The sequence below is a fragment of the Macaca nemestrina genome, chromosome 12, assembly GCF_043159975.1.
Source record: "Macaca nemestrina isolate mMacNem1 chromosome 12, mMacNem.hap1, whole genome shotgun sequence".
In the NCBI taxonomy this organism is placed as follows: domain Eukaryota; kingdom Metazoa; phylum Chordata; class Mammalia; order Primates; family Cercopithecidae; genus Macaca; species Macaca nemestrina.
In genome coordinates this window covers 83,942,417-83,955,131 of record NC_092136.1, presented here as the reverse complement: position 1 = coordinate 83,955,131, position 12,715 = coordinate 83,942,417, and the positions used below count along the sequence as shown (strand labels likewise).

The 12,715-nt window shown below is 34.3% G+C and overlaps 1 protein-coding gene and 1 long non-coding RNA gene across 25 annotated transcripts in view; one reads left to right on the top strand and one right to left on the bottom strand.

Annotated features, from left to right (window-relative positions):
• Nucleotides 1-12,715, top strand: part of LOC105468849 (discs large MAGUK scaffold protein 2) — a 2,241,192-nt gene that overhangs the window by 1,059,646 nt on the left and 1,168,831 nt on the right. The window lies entirely within an intron of this gene.
• The window catches only part of LOC105468841 (uncharacterized), a 123,132-nt gene that overhangs the window by 83,290 nt on the left and 27,127 nt on the right, over nt 1-12,715 (bottom strand). Inside the window, exon 5 of the long non-coding RNA XR_003015194.2 lies at nt 8,050-8,104. This is a non-coding gene — a long non-coding RNA (uncharacterized lncRNA). The remainder of the gene's footprint in view (nt 1-8,049; nt 8,105-12,715) is intronic.

Sequence of the window (12,715 nt, the reverse complement as noted above, 5' to 3'; positions counted from 1 at the left end):
GATATCAGTACACAAGAGTTTACTTAGGATTGAAATTACTAGGTCATGTGGTTTTCACCTATTCAACTTGACAAGATCACATCAAATTGTTTTCCAAAGTAGTTGTAGATTCATCTGCCTACTAGAAGTGTTTAGGAGTTTGCATTGTTCATATCATCAACACAAAATTTTATCAGACTTATGAAGTACAAAATATCATTGAGTTCTTTCTTTATATTTTCAGAATGAAGAATACTATTGAGATTTAAAAAATGTCTTTATGCAGCATTCGTGTGTCTGCTTCTGCAAAGTAATGGTTTATTGCTCTGTGCTTACATCTATATTGTATTATCTTTTTCTTATTGGCTTTTAAGAGTTCTTTGTATCTTCAGGATACTATCCACTATCGATCATAGATGTTGCAGATATCTTCTCCCACTTTGTAAATTAAGTTATTCATTTTAATATGGTCAAAATTATTCTTTCTTTATAGTTGATGGATTTTCTGTGTTATTTAAGCAATATTTTCCTATCCCAAGATCATAAAGATATAAAACTAATATTTTTATATTAAAGTATTTAATCAGTCTGGTGTTGATTCTTTTGTATTCTTATTTTCCAAATAACTAAATATTTCTCATAGCAATACATATTAAATAACACTTCTTTCTTCTTCCCCCTTACTTATCTGCAATGCTCACTTTGTCCTATATCATATTTCCATACTATGTGAGCCTGTTTCTATGTTCTCTATTCTGTTTCATGGTCATCTTGTTTATCTCTGTGCCAAATCAATACTATATTAATTTAAAATTCTTTATAATAAATTATTATTAAGTAACAATTTAAATTATTATTAAAATGGGTCTAATAGATCAAATTCTTCCATTTTATTTTTCCTCAGAAGTGTCTTTGTTTAGGTTTTATTCTTTCATGTGCATTTTAGATGAACTTGGAAACTTTTGCAAAAATTCTTATTGGGATTATTATTGGAATTTCTTTGAACCTATAAGTTAATTTGGGAGGATTGATTTTTTATAACATTGAATTTTTCTATTTATAAATATAGACTATTTTGCATTTATTTAGATCTTTAATGCCTTTCAATAAAAATTTATAATTTCTTAAATATTTCACATTGAAAAAAATCATTAATTTTGAAAAACTTTTGAGAAATTTTTTATCAGGCCTCTTCATTTTTGTTGTTGTTATTGTTGATAAAGAATAGTATCTCTTTACTCCTGTATGTATTGAAAGGACAATTATTTTTCTCCCCTATTCTGTTAATGTGATTACATTGATTGAGGTGTGCTAGTTCAAGCAACTTTGTATCCCTAGTGTTGTCATTTTCTCTTTTTTCATTCTTTTATTCTTACTATTATTTTTGTTTTAATTTTATTAGTCTGCTATTATTATTAACTCTACTTTTGGGGGTTTAACCTGTTGTAAAATAAATATTTCAGATGGATGTAACATTGACCTCTGCCATTTTCTTTTATGTTAACAATTTAAATTACAATACATTTATACATTTATTTCAATATATTTTAGGTGCTTTGGTATTACATAATATATGATATGCAGTATTTTAAATTAACATTCCAACCCATCTATTTACAAAGATTTATTTGTTTGAGCCAGATTATTTAGAATTTAAAAAAATTTCCCAAAGAATTCTTTCTTGTGTTATTAATTTCTAATTTAATAACATAATACCTAGAAAACTTGTTATGGTAACTATCCTCTGAAATTTATTTTAATTTAGAATGTCATGAATATTTTGTCAATATTCTTTGTTTGCCTAAGGAAAATGTGTGTTCTGTAATTACTGGATGCAAGTTTATAATTATATTCATTAGGTAAGTTTATTAATTATTTATATTTTTCAAATCTTCTATACCTTTACTAAATTTTTACTTACATCATCTATCAATGTGTCAAAGAGGTCTGTTTACAATCTCCTTCTTGGATAGTGGATTTGTTGATGTTTTAAAATATTTTCTTTATTATTTATTTAAACATTTCTCATGGCTATTTTAAATTATGTGTCTGATAATCTTAAAATCTAAAGTCCTTGTAAGTCTACATCTGTTGTTGTTTCTGCACTTTCTCACTCATAGTAATCTGTTTCATCCTATCTCCTTGATGGTGATCTCGTATTTTTGCTGGACTTAAATAGTGGGAATTTTCAGGGTCAACATGGAGATGTTTTCTTCCAGAGAAGATTAGATTTGGTTTTTGATTGGAGCCAAAAGACTCTTCTGAGTTGGAACCACTTTGGTCTCTTTTAAGAGTCCTGCTTAATTTTAGATTTTCAAATTTTCTGGTCTCAGACCCGAAAGAACTATTTTTCCTCATGGCATGCTAGCTTTCATATTGCTACAGCCCACTTTTCTGGTTTTAGTTGATAGGATTTTGTGTGTCATTTGGTTTGTTCTTGCTTATTTTTCTCACATTCTTACATGGCTGAGATTCATTGAAAGGATGATGGTTAGAATTTATTAAAAACATCGATGTATTATAGCAGGAGTGCCCACCAGAGTGAGGGCCTTGTGTTCTGTAATGATGGAAGTGGTAACTTTTTAATATAGATTTTGATCGTGTTGCTTCCCCACTTCAAAATCCTCTTGTAGCTCCCAGGATTAAGTACAATCCCTTTAGCAAAAGCATCAAGACTCCGGGTTCAACCTCTTTGGACTTCTCCAAGCTCCTTTCTTTCTACTTACTCATATGAACCTATATGCTCCTCCCCAAATAGTTACAATTCCCTGAATATGACACACTTTTTAAAGACTCTTTCTGCTGCTTCAGATGCTTTTTACTATTTATCTACCAGGATACTTCAGCCTTTAAGTTTCAGTGCACAGATCACTTCCTTTTTTTTAAGTGTTTTCTAACCCCCAAGAATAGTTTAAGTGCCCTGGTTTCAAATTCCCATAACTACCTACACATACTTATTTTAGCCTTTACAACACTGATTTTACCTATTTTTGAAATCACATTCTTACGGCAAAGGCTGCTTTTGTTTATTCCTTGATTTCCAGTGCATAATACTTGGGGTGACCATATGAATTAGGTTTCCAGTTGTGTTAGGTTTCCAGAAGAGTCTTGTTGTTTACCTCCCTTCTTCCCAGTGTATACATTGGTAGTGCTCACTTTTATTTTCAAAAGTGCCCATTGTTAATGATGAATTATATGGCCATCCTAATAGTCTAATGTTTGTTGAATGAATGAAAACATTAAAAAAAAGGGAAGCAACAGATGCTGGAGAGGATGTGGAGAAATTGGAATGCTTTTACACTTTTGGTGGGAGTGTAAATTTGTTCAACCATTGTGGAAGACAGTGTGGCATTCCTCAAGGATCTAGAACCAGAAATACCATTTAACCCAGTAATCCCATTTCTGGGAAGACAGTGTGGCGATTCCTCAAGGATCTTGAACCAGAAATACTATTTGACCCAGCAATCCCATTACTGGATATATACCCAAAGGATTATAAATCATTCTACTGTAAAGACACATGCAAACGTATGCTTATTGTGGCACTGTTTACAATAGCAAAGACATGGAACCAGCCCAAATGCCCATCAATGATAGACTGAATAAAGAAAATGTGGCAGGTATACACCATGGAATACTATGCAGCCATATAAAAGGATGAGTTCATGTCTTTTGCAGGGACATGGATGAAGCTGGCAATCATCATTCTCAGCAAACTAACAAAGCACAGAAAACCAAACACTGCATGTTCTCACTCATAAGTAGGAGTTGAACAATAAGAACACATGGACACAGGGAGGGGAACATCACATGCCAGGGCCTGTTTGGGGGTGGGGAGCTAGGGAAGGGATAGCATTAGGAGAAATACCTAATGTAGTTGACAGGTTGATGGGTGCAACAAACCACCACGGCATGTGTATACCTATGTAACAAACCTGCATGTTCTATACATGTACCCCAGAACTTAAAGTATAATTAAAAAAAAAAAAGAACAAAGGAGGAAGAACTAGATGATGATATCTGATTCACATTTCTAGCAATGCTTCTTTACAAAAATTATTTACCTTTCTTGCGCTTTAGTTTACCCATTGGAAAAATGAGGGAAATGTTATCTGTCCACTTTAAAATGAAACTAACAATAATAAAACTTGAGATACCTTAACTTTATATTGTGTTTTGAGATGTGTTAAGCACCTTCTCAAAAGTGATTTCGTTTGTCTTCATAATGACAGTGCAGAGGTAGGCAATTTTAGTGTTATTATCATCATTTTTCATTAGATGAGATGCTAATTCTCAAAGCCTAAGTGTTTTACCAAAGATTATACAGCCAACAAGTAGTAGTAAACTATATTGTGGGTTTTCTGATTTAAAATTTAGTACTCTTTTCATTTTAGTACATCATCACTGTGAGATTTTATGAGAGGCTTCAGTTAAATTATTCTACTGGACAGTGCTTTGTGAATTATAGAAAGCCACCAAACTGTATGGTCATGCAACTAATAGTGCTAAAATTCACCCTCATCATTTTTTTAAAATCATCATCCTAACAATACTTCAGACAATACCCCCGCCTATTCAGTTATCTCATTTTAAGTACTTTGTTTACTGAAATGATGTTTCATTGTACATAAAACAAATTTCAAAATTCAGTCCCACGAACTTTATAGTTTATTAAATTGGAAAGTAAATGCTTAAACTCATTAGGTTATCTGTAACTGCAAAGACCAGATTTTCTCAACTGAAAATTGGAACCTAAGCTCTTCCTTCCTACAACTGCCCCACGTTTTTACCTTGCTGATTCTTTCTTGTGCTTCTTATCTCAACCCATGTAACCTTAGATTGGTCTTCTCTGATCCCCTTTGCCATTCCAGTCTGAAATAGATCAATCCTGTTCTTACTTTTCATAGTACTTTTTGTCATATGTAATAAGATCTTCATTTGCTTACTTATGTCTGTCTTGATCACTGAATGGCAACTTCCATAAGAACATGAACCTCATCACTATATATATTTTTCTTTATCATTTATACCCAGAATGAAGTCTGGCATATGTTGAGTGGCTATTGTTGAATGATAAATGACTGAATGGAAATATTACATGGGGTACTGGAATGAATAATTTTTTTTTTTTACTGATGTGATCCTGAAATTTTCTCTGTGAGTAGGGATTTTAAAAATTTAATAACCCCACATAATTCAGAGACAAAATATCATAGGGCCCTTTTTAATCAGGTCACCAGCCTCTATTTTGTGGTTTTTGATATATAGCAATATTTTAGATGGAAACAGAGAGCAGCTCTGTCCCTTTATGACCCCTAAAAACATAAATGAAACTGGACGAGTATATGCTATGACAGCCAGCCTGGATACAACATTGTATAGCTAAGGACTGTGTCCAGGTAAAGATCATTGTTAACTTACTATCCTGAATGACAAATTCGGTTAACAAATAATGCCTTATTGAAAGACTGTATTGTTTACCTAAAATTGAGAAGAATCATTAGCTACCTGGAGAAATAAAAACCACATTCCATACCTTTAACTTTTCAGGTGACCAAGAGTAGTAATTAGTAATTAGTGTTAGATGGTTCCGGTAACTCTGTTTGCGTCCATGTCTGTATTTATTGAGGGTATACTATGTGTACAATGCTTGTGTTAGATATTGATCAATGTTACTTTTGCAAATCAAATTTATGTCATGTTTAATGTGGCTATTAGACTCATCCCATAAAAATAAACCTACATTTATTTTTCATTGGTTCCTCCACCCCAGAATTACAATTATGACACATAATACTTTTCATGGTTTTCACATAACTGTCATTCACAACAATTAGAAGTGACAGAATAAATCGGGGGGGGGGGATATTCCATTGAATTTGTATCATCCTTATGAATTTGGTGCCTGCTTGAGTGCTTGGCTGAGGAATTAAGTGTGGCTTTCACTTAAGGGTTCTATCAGTTATGTTTATTTCTTTCTTACTGGATTAACTCATGAAAAATGAAGAACCATGGCAGGGCTCATATAGCTACTTTCAAAGTCCTGTAACAGCAGATGTGGATTATAGCACAATTGATGTAACTGCTATAGCTGCTATAGCTGAATTGATTGTCCAGATGGTCAAAATGGCAAGACAAAATGACAGTAATCATGACACATCTTGTGTTATATAGCATTCTTCATCTTATAAAAGTCTACCACTCACATAATCTCAAGATGACTTTGTTATCATAACAGCTTTGTTAAACACACAGGGAGATATTTTAAAGATCAACAAACAGGTAAAAAAAAAATGTATATATATTTGTCATTCACTATTTAGCACCTACTTGTCTAACTCCAAGACAACTCGTCTCCCTGACTACAGTTCACTTCACTGACAGAAAGATTGTTCTAAATGCAAATTTAATCTGCTTTCTTTATTATGTAAAACCTATTTCTCTTTGTTGGTATTAGTCAAAATTCAAACACTATAACATTTGTCTATAGGCACATCATGATCTAGCTTCTCCTTACCTCTCTGACCTTGATTTTAATTGCCCCTTCCACAAGTGTGTCAGGCTTTTACATGTCTTCTTTTGCCCACACGGTTTCTTCTGTTGGCTTATGCTGCAGTGTCAGCTCAGACATTACCTCTTTCATAAAGCCGCCACTGACAGTCTCCACCTCTCCCTAAAGATATGATTTCCCCAATCTTCCCAGCCTCTATTATTTTATATCAACACAGCACTTATTGGTTTATAGCTTGCTTCTACTTACTGGACTTATTGTCCATTTATTTTCCTATCACCTGGAAAGGTTCAAGGCCCATACTATGCAATCAAAAGATATTTGTTGAAAAAATTAATAAATGATTGAATAATATACAGTGCTAGTTATCTTATGTCACTGAAATTGTTACATATTCACAGTTGTTTACTGTTGATCAAATGTGTTCATATCTCTTATTCCATCTGATTACAGAAATAATGTAAGATCCATAGGCAAGGTCCCATTTTACAAATATGAAAGAGAGGATCAGTAAAAGTATTATAAATGACTGCCTCCAACTTGGTAATCATATGATGTCACTTCAACCTAAGAATGTACTTTCTGATGTGAGTTCTCTAAGTGTGATCATTAGCTGCTCTTAGGCAAGGAATCTCCATTGTTAGGTTTAATGACTTGAGGTAGCAAATTTTAGAGTAGTAGGGTCTGAAAGAGATTGAAGCATTCTAAAGAAGGATAAAAAACTTTTAATTTGTATCCTTCTCAGCTCATCATTTTGTCTTGGCAATTAGGCATTGTATCTGTGGTATTTAGTAAAAGCAGTGAAACAACTATGGCAATAGTAGTTGATAATTAGTGAGTGATCACTGTGTGCAGGGCACCATGATAACTGTTATGTGTGTTTTCTCAATTAACTAGCAAAATAAATTATTCTAATAGATACCATTTTCTTCACCTTACAGTTGAAGAAACCAAATCTCAGAGGGGGTTCAATACCTTGTCCAAGCTGAGTAGCTAGGACATGGAAGAGTCAGCAATTCTCTCCTCTGAAGGGAACTGGCTGTATCTGTTAGCCTAGTCTGAAATTTTTGTGGGAAATTGCCATTAACAGAGTGTCTCCTTGATGACTTAGATCACAGAGACTCTTTTCCTAATATAGTTGTGATAAACTGTTATCTGGTGTTTTTAAAAATATCTCATGGTATTATTTAATATAAAATATCCATATTTCCTTCCTGATTTGGTTTTCCTGAACATCCTGTGAAGTCTTAGTTCCTCAAGAGAGAGCAGTTGTCCTGATAGTGTTGCTAGGAGAATTCCAAAATAGATCAAGCCAGTCCCCAGCGTCTTGCAGTGTTCTCGATCAGCCCAACTGCCTCACGGAGCACCACAGTACAGAGTTGTTCAACAGAAGCTTGATCATTTATATTTGCATTTAGAAATTCATGAGGTTCCAACTGTGTACCCCATTTTATAAAGATATATGAGCTGCTATCCATGATTAAGAATTTACATATTGGAATGAACAAAATCTTTTTTGTGAAGTGGACCTGGGCTCAAATCACAGCCACACCACTTACTAGCTCTGGTGTATTGGGCAAATGATGTAATCATTCTGAGTCCAGATTGTGTCATCTGTGAAAATTGAACAAATAAAAATTATCTTATGAAGTTGTAAAGACAAAATGGAATGTGTGTATGTGTATATACATAGCAGTTGCTTAACAAATATTATCACTCCTTTTTATTTAAAAAAGTTAAAAAGAACATAACCATATTATAAAATATTTATGAACTAAGAAAAGAAAAAACATTACCTTTAGTCTTACCACACAAATTAAACTACCACTCTAGCTTTAGTGTATTTTCTTATTTTCATTTTCACATGAATATGTTTAAATCTTTCCTTTATATAATACTTAGTATCACACCACAAACACTTTCCACATTGCTAGTCATCATGGACATTATCTACTAAACAACTTAGTCATTCCACTCCTAGGTATTTACTGAAGAGAAATGAATGCATATGTCTACATAAGTCAATGATGACTTCTCCCTAAATGTTCATAGCATTTTATTTGTAATAGCAAAATGGTGGAAATACCCAAATATACATCAGAGGGTTCTCCTGAAAAAAAAAAAAATTGTGACACTTCCATACATTGAAATACTATTCAGCAACAGAAAGAAATAAACTATTGACACATGCAACACAGAGGTCAATCTCAAAATAAGTATATCAAATGAGGAAAACCAGGCTAAAAAAGAGTACATACTATATACTTCCCTCAATATGAAATTCTAGAAAACTAATATTAATCTGTAATGACAGAAAGCTTGCTTGAGGATGAGAAAAGTTGTAAAGGGAAAGAGTACAAAGGAAACTTTTGAGAGCAATGAATATGTTCATTATCTTAATTAAACTAATGGTTTCATCGATGTTTGCATGGCTCAAAACTTCTAAATTGTACACTTTAAATAGGTTGTTGTTAGTCAATCATTCTTCAAAATAGTTGTAAAAAATAAAAATGATGTATCTTTTTGAAAAAAAATCTCACTGTAGCCGGGCGCGGTGGCTCACGCCTGTAATCCCAGCACTTTGGGAGGCCGAGGCGGGCGGATCACAAGGTCAGGAGATCGAGACCACGGTGAAACCCCGTCTCTACTAAAAATACAAAAAAAAAATAGCCGGGCGCGGTTGTGGGCGCCTGTAGTCCCAGCTACTCGGGAGGCTGAGGCAGGAGAATGGCGTGAACCCGGGAGGTGGAGCTTGCAGTGAGCCGAGATCGCGCCACTGCACTCCAGCCTGAGTGACAGAGCGAGACTCCGTCTCAAAAAAAAAAAAAAAAAAAAGTAAAAAAGCTCACTGTAATGGTTCCGTTGCATCATTATTTTTACAACTCTTCCCATCGCTGTATGTTTAGATGCTTCAGATATGTTACTAGCATAAACAACATTGCAATGAACATCTTTGGCATAATAGTATTATATAGTCTTTGCTTTCTCTTTGGGGTCTACTAATGGTGAAAATATCTTTCTTTGGGCAAGAAGGGCACAGAAAAATCTTTGTAGTCACTCCTCATTTAAGTTTCTTAAGAGGTGGAGTTATGTGTATAGCTGAATCATCAGCTATTTTAAAAAATGATTTTAATTACTGGTTTCTTGGCATCACCACTTGGGCCACTGATAAAAATAGTAGCATAGAGGCACTTGGGTGACAATTAGAGTTGTAAAGGAAAGAGTCTCAGGCAGGAGACCAATAATGATAGAATTTTAAGCTTCTTCAAGCATCTGACCCCATCAGGCTTCCAGGGACCTCATGAACTGTCCCTGTTCAGCTGTATATGCTATTAATCATATTGTTCAATAGTTAACAACCCTGGTTGCCCAGTCACTACTCAGTACTTCCTTTTCCTCTTAGCAAATAGCGTTTTCTCTATTGTAGATGTAGAAACTGGTATATGGACCTTTGTCTGCTGTCTTTAACATTCATCATTTATTCATACAATAAAATAAACATTTGCTGACCTCAAACTATATGCCAAAACTTTGATTGGTACTAAGGACAAAACTATTAATAACACATGGTCCTTGGCCTCAAAAATTTGACAGTACTATTTGAGAAACCAGTAAGTAAATAGTAAATTTGAATAGGGAGTGTTTAGCTCAATTAGAGGCATAAACCATTGGGAAACATATAATGTATTTGTGTGTGTGTGTGTGTGTGTGTGTATATATATATATATGTATATATATATGTATGTCATATACACATATATGTGTATGCTGGATACACATATCTCAGACTAATGTGTTAAGGTAGACTTTCTAGAGTAGGAGGCACCTGAGTTGATAAAGAAAGAAGAAAGATCCAGGTAAAGAAACTTGACAGGAGAGGGAGGAGAATATTTCAGGCAGAGGAAACAGCATGTATGAATTCCAGGGGGAGAAAAGGTACAAAAGTAATCTGTAGCTATGTATGACTGGGATGCTGGTCTGGGAATGAATGACCTGTGCTACACATTCAAGCTGCTACCCTTGCATTGGGCCACCTCTCCCAGAAAAGACGAATAGGCTGAAACTATAAAAGTGGGATTGACAAGGCCAGGGAAGCAAAGGTGAGGAGGACAAGGACACCGTCGTCAGGTCTTGGAGGCCAGGCCAGGGGAGGGACTTACCATTGACCTGGTGGTTCAGGCCTCCACCATTGGCTTACCCCTTGTTCCCTTTATTCATCAGTAGTGGAGTAGATTTTGTGTCTGTCAGTGTAGGACCTACCAATCCACCTGACTTTTCTTCCAAGATAATTCTGGTTTAGGTCACTATCTGGAACCTTTTATAACCTAGTGATATAACTATATTGATGAAATTGTCATGATTTTTAAAAACGTTTGCTTTATTTAAAGGACTCATAGGAAGTATTAAGGGCAAAATATCCTGCTAAAAACATTAAAAGAATATTTGTTACCTGAGTGCAAAAGTAATATATGCTCACTACAGAATAATAATAATTAGTATTTTATGATATTAGTATGCTTATAGAAAAGTTATAAAATATAAAAATATAAGGAATAAAACAAATATTACTGGTAATATTTAGAGGTGGCATCATGAAAAGCTTTTTCCTTCAGTATCATCCACATATCTCATTTTATGTGTTCCATCAGTGCCCCACTGATAAACATTGGATTACTTCCAGCTGTTTGCTATTATAAATATTGCTACAGTTAAAATACTTACATATATATCTTAGCATACAAGTATTAGTATGCATAAGATAAATTTATAAATGTGGAATTGTTGAGTTAAGCACGAAAAAGCATAATTCTAAAGGATTGCATAGAATAACCTATTCCAGAGATATATTTAATTACCATACCCCCTATTGCTGAACATTTAGATTGTCTCCAAATTATATTCTTATAGATAATTTAAAATATTCTTAAATACTGAGATTGCTTTGGGCCTAACCTTTAAATGCTGCCAGTCCGTGAGTCATTTTATGTTGGCAAAAGATGCTGGAGTTTGGCTAATTCGCTCAACATCCTCTCCTAGTATATCCAGTCACAAAAAAGGGAAGGCAGGGAATCTGATGATCCTATTTGATTACCAAATTATCAGTAATCAAAGGTTTCATTTCCGTATTTTTATACATATTAACTAATAATTTTCACCCCACCTATGGCAGAGGTGTGTTAATCATCTGCAGTTGGAGAAACTGAGGCCTAGTGTAATGAAGTGCCTTTCCCAAGGTTTCCATTTGCTTGGGTTGATCTTAACAGAAGTTCATCAGATAGCACAGTTTATATTTTTCCAATCACATATGTCTTCTCACAAAAATCTGAGAATTATGGTGCTTCTTTTGTGACTCAGAGACAAGATAGTATCTCTCTTTTTAATAAACAATAACACTTAGCAACTATTGACTATTATTACTACTTCTCAAGTAACGTTTTTAGCACTTTATAGGTATTAACTCATTTAGTCCTTCAAACCCACTGAGATAGGGTCTATTATTGTACCCAATATATAGATAAGAAAACCGAAGCACAGAGAGGTTAACTAATTTACCCATGAACACTTACTTAGCTCTTGAGATCAGAATGCAGGATTCAAGCCAAGCAGTTTGCTCTGGAGTCAGCATTCTAAACCACTCCAATGCATTGCCTCCCAGAGACTTTGTGCCAGAAACAAAATGATAGGTGTTGTCTTACTATATGTAATAACATCACGTAGCATTAAGAGGCAGTGTAGCGATCAAGAACACAGATTCTGGAGCCAAACTGCCTCTGTTTCAATTCAGGGTCTGCCACTTACTAAATTTGTGGCCCTGTGCCACTTACTAGATGTGTGGCCCTCTTTCCATTTGAATTTCTTTATTTAAAACATGGAGAGGATAATAGTAAGTACCTCATAAGGTTATTATGGGAATAAACATTTACATAGCACTTGAAACAGTGCTTGGCATATACTTATCACTATTTAAGTTTTTGTTTAAGTGTTTGTAGTTTGATTTGTCGTCTGATTTCTGTCTCACAAAGCATACTCTAGAAAACCGTTATCTCAGTGTCAACCTGAAGTGACCAGACACATCCACAGTGTCTGGCTTTGTCAAGTGGCCCTACTCGCCATGGATGCCATGGCAAAAAAACTGGGCCCTGAGGCTTCATAGTATCTTATATTTCTGTGAGATCTGTTTTAAAGGGAAAAATTAGCCTTGCCAACTTTCCAAATTTAGCCATA